The sequence below is a fragment of the Oncorhynchus keta genome, chromosome 35, assembly GCF_023373465.1.
Source record: "Oncorhynchus keta strain PuntledgeMale-10-30-2019 chromosome 35, Oket_V2, whole genome shotgun sequence".
NCBI classification, from domain to species: domain Eukaryota; kingdom Metazoa; phylum Chordata; class Actinopteri; order Salmoniformes; family Salmonidae; genus Oncorhynchus; species Oncorhynchus keta.
The window spans coordinates 49,337,573-49,349,030 of record NC_068455.1 but is presented as its reverse complement, the minus strand read 5'-3'; positions in this window follow the sequence as shown (position 1 = coordinate 49,349,030).

Genomic DNA, 11,458 nt, shown 5'->3' with positions numbered 1-11,458 from the left:
AAGCACCATGGTCTTGTAGCGGATGCGAGCTTCAACTGGAAGCCAGTGGAGAGAGCGGAGGAGCGGGGTGACGTGAGAGAACTTGGGAAGGTTGAACACCAGACGGGCTGCGGCGTTCTGGATGAGTTGTAGGGGTTTAATGGCACAGGCAGGGAGCCCAGCCAACAGCGAGTTGCAGTAATCCAGACGGGAGATGACAAGTGCCTGGATTAGGACCTGCGCCGCTTCCTGTGTGAGGCAGGGTCGTACTCTGCGGATGTTGTAGAGCATGAACCTACAGGAACGGGCCACCGCCTTGATGTTAGTTGAGAACGACAGGGTGTTGTCCAGGATCACGCCAAGGTTCTTAGCGCTCTGGGAGGAGGACACAATGGAGTTGTCAACCGTGATGGCGAGATCATGGAAAGGGCAGTCCTTCCCCGGGAGGAAGAGCAGCTCCGTCTTGCCGAGGTTCAGCTTGAGGTGGTGATCCGTCATCCACACTGATATGTCTGCCAGACATGCAGAGATGCGATTCACCACCTGGTCATCAGAAGGAGGAAAGGAGAAGATTAATTGTGTGTCGTCTGCATAGCAATGATAGGAGAGACCATGTGAGGTTATGACAGAGCCAAGTGACTTGGTGTATAGCGAGAATAGGAGAGGGCCTAGAACAGAGCCCTGGGGGACACCAGTGGTGAGAGCGCGTGGTGAGGAGACAGATTCTCGCCACGCCACCTGGTAGGAGCGACCTGTCAGGTAGGACGCAATCCAAGCGTGGGCCGCGCCGGAGATGCCCAACTCGGAGAGGGTGGAGAGGAGGATCTGATGGTTCACAGTATCGAAGGCAGCCGATAGGTCTAGAAGGATGAGAGCGGAGGAGAGAGAGTTAGATTTAGCGGTGCGGAGCGCCTCCGTGATACAGAGAAGAGCAGTCTCAGTTGAATGACTAGTCTTGAAACCTGACTGATTTGGATCAAGAAGGTCATTCTGAGAGAGATAGCGGGAGAGCTGGCCAAGGACGGCACGTTCAAGAGTTTTGGAGAGAAAAGAAAGAAGGGATACTGGTCTGTAGTTGTTGACATCGGAGGGATCGAGTGTAGGTTTTTTCAGAAGGGGTGCAACTCTCGCTCTCTTGAAGACGGAAGGGACGTAGCCAGCGGTCAGGGATGAGTTGATAAGCGAGGTGAGGTAAGGGAGAAGGTCTCCGGAAACGGTCTGGAGAAGAGAGGAGGGGATAGGGTCGAGCGGGCAGGTTGTTGGGCGGCCGGCCGTCACAAGACGCGAGATTTCATCTGGAGAGAGAGGGGAGAAAGAGGTCAGAGCACAGGGTAGGGCAGTGTGAGCAGAACCAGCGGTGTCGTTTGACTTAGCAAACGAGGATCGGATGTCGTCGACCTTCTTTTCAAAATGGTTGACGAAGTCATCTGCAGAGAGGGGAGGAGGGGGGAGGGGGAGGAGGATTCAGGAGGGAGGAGAAGGTGGCAAAGAGCTTCCTAGGGTTAGAGGCAGATGCTTGGAATTTAGAGTGGTAGAAAGTGGCTTTAGCAGCAGAGACAGAGGAGGAAAATGTAGAGAGGAGGGAGCGAAAGGATGCCAGGTCCGCAGCGAGGCGAGTTTTCCTCCATTTCCGCTCGGCTGCCCGGAGCCCTGTTCTGTGAGCTCGCAATGAGTCGTCGAGCCACGGAGCGGGAGGGGAGGACCGAGCCGGCCTGGAAGATAGGGGACATAGAGAGTCAAAGGATGCAGAAAGGGAGGAGAGGAGGGTTGAGGAGGCAGAATCAGGAGATAGGTTGGAGAAGGTTTGAGCAGAGGGAAGAGATGATAGGATGGAAGAGGAGAGAGTAGCGGGGGAGAGAGAGCGAAGGTTGGGACGGCGCGATACCATCCGAGTAGGGGCAGTGTGGGAAGTGTTGGATGAGAGCGAGAGGGAAAAGGATACAAGGTAGTGGTCGGAGACTTGGAGGGAGTTGCAATGAGGTTAGTGGAAGAACAGCATCTAGTAAAGATGAGGTCGAGCGTATTGCCTGCCTTGTGAGTAGGGGGAAGGTGAGAGGGTGAGGTCAAAAGAGGAAAGGAGTGGAAAGAAGGAGGCAGAGAGGAATGAGTCAAAGGTAGACGTGGGGAGGTTAAAGTCGCCCAGAACTGTGAGAGGTGAGCCGTCCTCAGGAAAGGAGCTTATCAAGACATCAAGCTCATTGATGAACTCTCCGAGGGGACCTGGAGGGCGATAAATGATAAGGATGTTAAGCTTGAAAGGGCTGGTAACTGTGACAGCATGAAATTCAAAGGAGGCGATAGACAGATGGGTAAGGGGAGAAAGAGAGAATGACCACTTGGGAGAGATGAGGATCCCGGTGCCACCACCCCGCTGACCAGAAGCTCTCGGGGTGTGCGAGAACACGTGGGCGGACGAAGAGAGAGCAGTAGGAGTAGCAGTGTTATCTGTGGTGATCCATGTTTCCGTCAGTGCCAAGAAGTCGAGGGACTGGAGGGAGGCATAGGCTGAGATGAACTCTGCCTTGTTGGCCGCAGATCGGCAGTTCCAGAGGCTACCGGAGACCTGGAACTCCACGTGGGTCGTGCGCGCTGGGACCACCAGATTAGGGTGGCCGCGGCCACGCGGTGTGGAGCGTTTGTATGGTCTGTGCAGAAAGGAGATAACAGGGATAGACAGACACATAGTTGACAGGCTACAGAAGAGGCTACGCTAATGCAAGGAGATTGGAATGACAAGTGGACTACACGTCTCGAATGTTCAGAAAGTTAAGCTTACGTAGCAAGAATCTTATTGACTAAAATGATTAAAATGATACAGTACTGCTGAAGTAGGCTAGCTGGCAGTGGCTGCGTTGTTGACTTTGTAGGCTAGCTGGCAGTGGCTGCGTTGTTGACACTACACTAATCAAGTCGTTCCGTTGAGTGTAATAGTTTCTACAGTGCTGCTATTCGGGGCTAGCTGGCTAGCTAGCAGTGTTGATTACGTTACGTTGCGTTAAAGAACGACAATAGCTGGCTAGCTAACCTAGAAAATCGCTCTAGACTACACAATTATCTTTGATACACAGACGGCTATGTAGCTAGCTATGTAGCTAGCTATGATCAAACAAATCAAACCGTTGTGCTGTAATGAAATGAAATGAAAATGTGATACTACCTGTGGAGCGAAGCGGAATGCGACCGGGTTGTTGAGTGCGGAAGTTCTATTCAGTAGACGTTGGCTAGCTGTTGGCTAGCTAGCAGTGTCTCCTACGTTAAGGACGACAAATAGCTGGCTAGCTAACCTCGGGAAATTAAGATAATCACTCTAAGACTACACGCTCTAAACTACACAATTATCTTGGATACGAAGACAGCAAAGACAACTATGTAGCTAGCTAACACTACACTAATCAAGTCGTTCAGTTGAGTGTAATAGTTTCTACAGTGCTGCTATTCGGTAGACGGTGGACGTTTGCTAGCTGGCTAGCTGCTGGGCAGATAGCAGTGTAGACTACGTTAGGACGACGAAATACGAAGTTGCAATAGAAGTGCTGACTGTTTCACTTTGTTGTCCTCTTTATTTTCCTTTTCTTCTGTCCTTCTTTTGTCCTTATTTTGTCTTCCTTTCTTCTGTTAACTAGATATTTTTTGTTGTTATTCTTTGTAAGCTAGCTAGCTTCTTCCAGGAGATTCCCTAGCAACTGCTTAGCAACAAGTAAACAATTCTGCTAGCAATTCAGCTAGCTAAGATAACTGTACAATTTTATGAAAAATAGTTAATTTTTCAAAAGCCTGTCTTTTTTGGTTTGTTCCTTGTTTTGTCTTCTATTGAGTCTTGCAGTTCTCTCTTGATTTTTTCGATGTACTTCACTCTAAAAAAACATTTAAATCTCAATATATACAGGAGCTCACTCTGTTCACGTGAAATTGCCCTGCAGCTCAGTACCACATTTTGTTATCTCTTATTTGCCAAAATTATTAACCACAGTTTTGATACAGCAATCTTAAAATGGACTGCTACCTTGAATGCAACATTGAGATGTTAAAACATTTAAACTCCAATTGAACTCTGTCTGAGACATTTCCTGACATCTTATTTTCCTCTCTCTCTCTCAATCTAGTTCTCGCGACCAAAACCTCCTGCCACCTGAACTTTGCACATTCATCCCTAAACTACACACTGCTCCTTGTGTTACCGTTATTTTACGAGGTAAATTGACTGAGAACACATACTAATTTACAGCAACGACCTGGGGAATAGTTACAGGGGAGAGGAGGGGGATGAATCGGCCAATTGTAAGCTGGGGATAATTAGGTGACCGTGATGATATGAGGGACTGCTTGGGAATTTAGCCAGGACACCAGGATTAACACCCCTACTCTTACAATATAAGTGCCATGGGATCTTTAATGACCTCAGAGTGTCAGGACACCCGTTTAACATCCCATCCAAAAGACAGCACCCTACACAGGGCAATACCCTGGGGCATTGGGATCATTTTTAGACCAGAGGAAAGAGTGCCTCCTACTGGTCCTCCAACACCACTTCAAGCAGCATCTGGTCTTCCAGCCAGGGACTGACCAGGACCAACCCTGCTGAGCTTCAGAAGCAAGCCAGCAGTGGGATGCAGGGTGGCATGCTGCTGTGATACACAATTTCACTCAATTAGCACACTCTCTTATCCAGAACAACTAGAGAAAAGTGCCTCACTCAAGGGCACATCAAAATATTTTTTTGGCATAGTTGGCTCGGGATTCAATCCAGCTACCTTTCAGTTACTGGCCCAACGCTCTTAACCACTAGGCTGCCTGCCACTTAGTCTTCATAGTGTGGATCTGTGGAAATTCTGCAACTATATATTTTTTGTCTAAATATTCTGTTTATCGTCCTCATATTCTGTCTATTGTGGCAGCACCATTTCACATTCAAATTCCTGTACATGCAAATGTATTTGGTGAATAAAACAGATTCTGACATGTTAACCTGAGTTTAGCTGGTTTGTCAGTTTATATTTTATTATTTGGGATTGGTTATGTACTGGATGAATGGTACCAGGTACCATGCTGTGTGTGTGTCCTTCCCTGGGCTTAATCCCCTAAATACTCAAGATTAGTGGACTCAAGATTAATGGTGAAAAAAATTAGATAGTGGACTCAAGATTAATGGTGTTTGCTTGAGCTGACTGTTTTTTTTGAGCTCTCTGCTTTTCGTTTTGCTGGTCGAACAAGTAATAAGCTAGCTAAGTTTAGCAAGTAGATTTCACTCAAGGTATAGTATACCTATTAGAATGTATTTCCCAATACATCTAATGGGTCTCCCAAGTTGTTTGGCGCTTACTGCTCAACCCGGCTAGCCAGAGTTGCCAGGTGAAGCTAACATTTCTAGCCCAATGACCACTCAAAACCGGGCCAAAAGGCCTGAAACCCAACCTCAATTTTTTTTTCACATCAAGAGGTGTTGCCCTTTCTATCAACCCTTTTGTAATGGATTTCCTCCTAAGGATCGGACCAAAATGCAGCGTGGTAAGTGTCCATACTGATTTATTTAAAAAAAACACAACTGGACACTGGAACAATATAATAAACGTGAATCAACGAAACAGTCCCGTGTGGCGACACACACTGACACAGAAACAAACACCCACAAACCAAAAGTGAAACCCAGGCTACCTAAGTATGATTCTCAATCAGAGACAACTAACGACACCTGCCTCTGAGAACCATACTAGGCCGAACATAAAAACCAACATAGAAAAACAAACATAGACTGCCCACCCCAACTCACGCCCTGACCATACTAAAACAAAGAATAAAATAACAGAACTATGGTCAGAATGTGACACCTTTTTCCAAAACGTTACCGAGCCAATTAAGAAGGAATATCTTAGTAACTTGTAATGACGTTAGAAGCTAAATTCGGGTTTCCTCAAAATAATAATTATCGCAAGCTATGACAATGCTTAATCATAGCAATCAAACAAGTTAAATCGACATGTAAAATGATCTGGCGAGTTTAGAAGGGGCAAATGATCTTTTCTCTTGCCATATATTCAAATTATTTTATTAGGTTATAAGGCACAAGGGGTATGTCATATGTCCAATATACTACAGCTAAGGACTGTTCTTATGCACAACGCAAAGCGGAGTGCCTGGATACAGCCGTTGGGCAGGTAGCCTATCGCCCCTGGTAGGCCTGCATCTCATTTCAGATTCTACTCTACAAGATATAAACTGAACGATTTAGCAGCTTGCTTAGTTCAAATTAACAGACTAATTCATGATTGAATAGCGAGGCGATTTCACAATAATAAGTGCTTGCGTTTTCCAATAGCTTGCTGGAATAGGCTACTGAGGATGGGGTCATAATCACTCCAGTGAAAGTGACCAATCTGAGGTTTCTAGACACGCACCCGCCTGTAAACCCACCCCCTTATCAGCCTGAAATTCAAACCCAAAGGTGCCAAGACTTGAAAGAGAGCAATTTGAGAAATTGAGAGACAATTGAATGCATTTTTACACATTTGAATCACGTTTCTTTGCTTACAGTTCTATATGTAATTCTTTCTTTTTTGGGGGGGAGGGGGGGTTGTAATGTGACGATGTTCTTCTGCTCGCTCAAAGTCAGAATTGCACGCTCTAAAGTTTAATTGGCGCTCTTGACTGACCTGTGCACTCAGGGGACCGGTCCCCTGCTAGCTCGACCTTTTCCTTCTCTCTCGACTCAGTATTTGCAAGCGCAATAATGTTTCATCTTGCTCGCGCCCGCCATCTACTGCTCGTTCGACTTTTGGAGTGGATTTGATCCTGGGGCTACTGTTTATCAGGAGTTATGTTAATCCTCAACCACTGATTCCTCGCCTGGTCTCTTCTCTGCACCTGGGTCCACCCTCACCACGTCACATCTACAAGGAATCGATGACAACACTTTGTATGTATAGAATAAAACAACATGTTTTGATTATTTAATTGACCTCCAACATGATTGGCACTACTTTTATTGATCTCACATTATTTCTGTATTTAGGTGTGTTATCATTTTAACTTCCAGTTTCCAAGATGTTGTTTCTGTATGCAGTGCTGCTGCTCTGCACATTTGTAGGTAAGTGAAACTTACCTGATAATGATGCATTCAAAAATTACATTACGTTTTATGTTACATTTTATTTTCATGAACTTATCTTAATGTTCTTTTGTTGTTTGCAGGTGCACTATCTTCCTTACCCTATTCAGCCAGGTCCCATCTACTTTTAACTCCATGCAAGTGTGGCTTGTTTGGTGTCCGCTGTGAAGGAATACCACAACAAGTTAAATACTCAAATGAAATGTTATTGGTCACATACCCATGGTTAAAATATGTTAATGCGAGTATAGCGAAATGCTTGTGCTTCTATTTCCGACAGTGCAGTAATATCTAACAATTCCCCAACAACTACCTAATACACACAAATCTAAAGGGTTGGAATAAGAATATGTGCATATAAATATATGGATGAGTGATGGCCGAGGTGCAATAGGCAAGGTGCAATAGTTGATATAAGGTAAAGTATATACATATGAGATGAGTAATGTAAGATATGTTAACATTATTAAAGTGGCATTGTTTAAAGTGACTAGGGATCCATTTATTAAAGTGGCCAGTGATTTGAGTATCTATGTAGAAAGAAGCCTGTCTGAGTTAGTGATTGCTGTTCAGCAGTCTGATGTCCTTGAGATAGAAGCTGTTTTTCAGTCCCAGCTTTGATGCACCTGTACTGACCTCGCCTTCTGGATGGTAGTGGGGTGAACAGGCAGTGCTTCAGGTGGTTGTTGACATTGATGATATTTTTCGCCTTCCTGTGACATCGGGTGCTGTAGGTGTCTTGGAGGGCAGGTAGTTTGCCCCCGGTGATGAGTTGTGCAGAGCACGCACTACCCTCTAGAGAGCTTTGCGGTTGAGGGCGGTGCAGTTGCCATATACCAGGTGGTGATACAGCCCGACAGCATGCTCTCGATTGTGCATCTGTAAAAGTTTGTCAGGCTTTTAAGTGACAAGCCCAATTTCTTCAGCCTCCTGAGGTCAAAGAGGCGCTATTGCGCCTTCTTCAAAACACTGTCTGTGTGGGTGGACAATTTCAGTTTCTGTGATGTGTATGCCGTGGAACTTAACTTTCCACCTTCTCCAATACTGTCAATGTGGATAGGGGGTTCTCCCTATGCTGTTTCCTGAAGTACACGATCATATCCTTTGTTGACGTTGAGGGAGAGGTTGTTTTTCTGACACCACATTCTGAATGCCCTCACCTCCTCCCTGTAGGCGATCTCGTCGTTGTTGGTAATCAAGCCCACTACTGTTGTGTTGTCTGCAAAGTTGATGATTGTGTTGGAGGTGTGCATGGCCACACAGTCATGGGTGAACAGGGAGTACAGGAGGGGGTTGAGCACACATCCTTGTGGGTCAGCAAAGTGGAGATGTTGTTTTCTACATTCACCACCTGGGCGAGGAATGTCAGAAAGTCCAGGACCCAATTGCACAGGGTGGGGTTGAGACCAGGGCCTTCAGCTTAATGATGAGCTTGGAGGGTACTATGGTGTTGAATGCATGAACAGCATTCTAACATACAGTAGGTAGTCCTCTTGTCCAGATGGGATAGGGCACTGTACAGTGTGATGGCGATTGCATTGTCTGTGGACCTGTTGGGGCAGTATGCAAACTGAAGTGGGTCTAGGGTGGCAGGTAAGGTAAAGGTGATATGATCCTTGACTTGTTTCTCAAAGCACTTCGTGATGACAGGAGTGAGTGCAAAGGGCGGTAGTCATATAATTCAGTTATCTTTGACTTATTGGGTACAGGAACAATGGTGGCCATCTTGAAGCAAGTGGGGACAGCAGACTGGGATAGGTAGCAATTGAAAATGTATGTAAACACACCAACCAGCTGGTCTGCGCATGCTCTGGGGACGCGGCTAGGGATGCCGTCTGGGTCGGCAGCCTTGCGAGGGTTGACACGTTTAAATGTCTTACTCACGTCTGCTACGTCATCCAGCAAAGGGAGCAGCGCAGTCATCAACTACATGCACCATTTCTTCACCAACTACAGGAGTTGGGGAAACACGTGTGGACCTGAATTGTGATAACTGCAGTGGCCAAAACAAGAACATGTTTGTGCTCTGGTATTGTGCCTGGCGAACCATGCACAAGCTCCATCAGTCTGGACCTTCACTGGCCACACCAAGTTTGCCCCCGACTGGTGTTTCGGGCCTCATCAAGCAGCGCTTCAGAAAGACCAGATTGAACACTGTCTGAGATTGCTGGTGTTGTGAAGGACATCACTGTGACAAGGGTCAACATCCCACAGCTGGTTGGACTGGAGGATGGTACGGTGCTGGTGGAAACCTATGGCTGGCAACAACACCTGACTCTGTACTTCAGGCCACAGCCACAGTTCAAGCAGTACCAGCACTTCAGGCGATTATCATTTTCATTGCATTGTATGAGATTCTTCTTCTTATCTAAACCTGGGAGGTGAATTGATGTTGTGCAAGGTTGTAAGGTTGTAATGTAATTTTTTTGTTATTTCCTGTTTTACAGCTTCGTTGTTGTTGCCAAGAAGCGATCAGACTCAGTCTGGACCAGGTTTCAGCTGCTGCGCAATCCTTCCTCAAATAGATGGTCTGCCTGTACAAGCACCACCTGGACTGGACACAGATAGACAACATTATGTTTTTGAGAAGATCAGAGAGTGTTGTGACAAAGAGGCTATGGGACATCACATATGCCCTGCAGTCAAGGGCAGGACAGAAACTCAGAATATACATTCCCTTGTTCATGCGTGGTTCAGACGGACCAGTCATCATCACTATCTGCAGTGCCTCTATTCAAATGACTCTCTCCTAGCACATGCCATACGCTGTTGCCACTATTATTTTTTTTATCCTGCTGCTCTGCCACTTTACCCCTGATTGTATGCATATAACTTCATCATCTATCATTGATATTGTTCTTCTACATACTGTATATTATTTATATTGACACTATCTATTTCTGATATTGCTATTATGCAAGTAACCATTTGGCTGTACCGTTTACATCTTCTGCAGCGACCCATCCTCTTGGCAATATGATGCTGGGTGTTAAATCTTGTTAGGGCTAGGATCCTTTTTTCAGATTTTCCATCTGACTGCCGTGCCCAAAGTAAACTGCCTGTTACTCAGGGCCAGAAGCCAGGATATGCATATAATTGGTACCATTGGATAGAAAACATTTCGACATTTGTAGAAATGTTAAAATAATGTATGAGACTATAACACAATTGATATGGCAGGAGAAAATCCAAAGAAAAACCACCCGGAAGTTGTTTTTTGAGACCCCATGCTCTTACAATGGAAAGTTATGGGTCCTATTCAATTCCAGCTCCCAGATTGCAATTCATATGGCTTCCACTAGATGTCAACAGTCCTTTGTTCAAGGTTTCAGGCTTGTTTCTTCCTAAACAAGGAAGAAATTTGAGTTTTGCTACAGGGAGTCAGAGTTGTATAAATCTTTATTTCACATGACCCATCAGATTAGACAAGTGGTTGGTAGGTGATCAAATACATATGTCATGCAACAAAATGCAAATTAATTACTTAAAAATCATACAATGTGATTTTCTGGATTTCTGGACCTCTACATGCTTTGTAAGTAGGAAAACCTGCAAAATCGGCAGTATATCAAATACTTGTTCTCCCCACTGTATGTATACTGTAGCTAAGAAAGTAATACTAAGTGTATGTTGTGTAGTAAGCTCTTAGTAGCCCATGTGCCTCACCCTAATAATTTGGTCCCTTTTCCCCTCACAACTTAGTCTACTGTTCTGACTTGGTGGTGCACATGTGGCATGTAGCCTGTTTTAGAGAAATGACATTGAATACTGTGTTTGGTTCTGATTTCTTGACTTATGAAATCATGAAATATACTTATTCCTTTCAACTGAGGGAGAGAGGGTCATTTATAAAAAATACTATTATGTCAACGATATGTTATTGTTAGCCATCAGGGATCCTATGGGAAGAGAAAATACACTGTCTGGTACAAGTCAACATGACAGCCATGAGTTGGGGAGGGGTGTGCACTTTGGGGCAGAGGTCAGGTCAGATGAAGTGAGGAAGAACAGGTATCACTAAGGTTCTGTCTAGCAACAGAGATGCATTGGCTTTTCAGATGTGTAGGAGTAGACTCAGCATAGGAGAAATGGTTAAAAATCAGTGCTTGTGTGAATGTCTTTTGTGTGAATGTTTCTTGCCGTTCGATTCTTTGGGAAGAATAAACGTTGATTAAAAACCATGGTGAATCCTGCTGACAATGCCAACTGTTAGGTTCTAATTATCAGAGTAAGAACTCGACGGACACTATGAACCAACCAAAGAGTCCAGATCAGTGGAACAGGAGCCGGCAAAACAAATAAGGTAGGCACAGTTCCTACACTCATTTTGACATCTTGGGGAGATGAAAATCGTGGGCTGAACAGCCAGGACGTAAT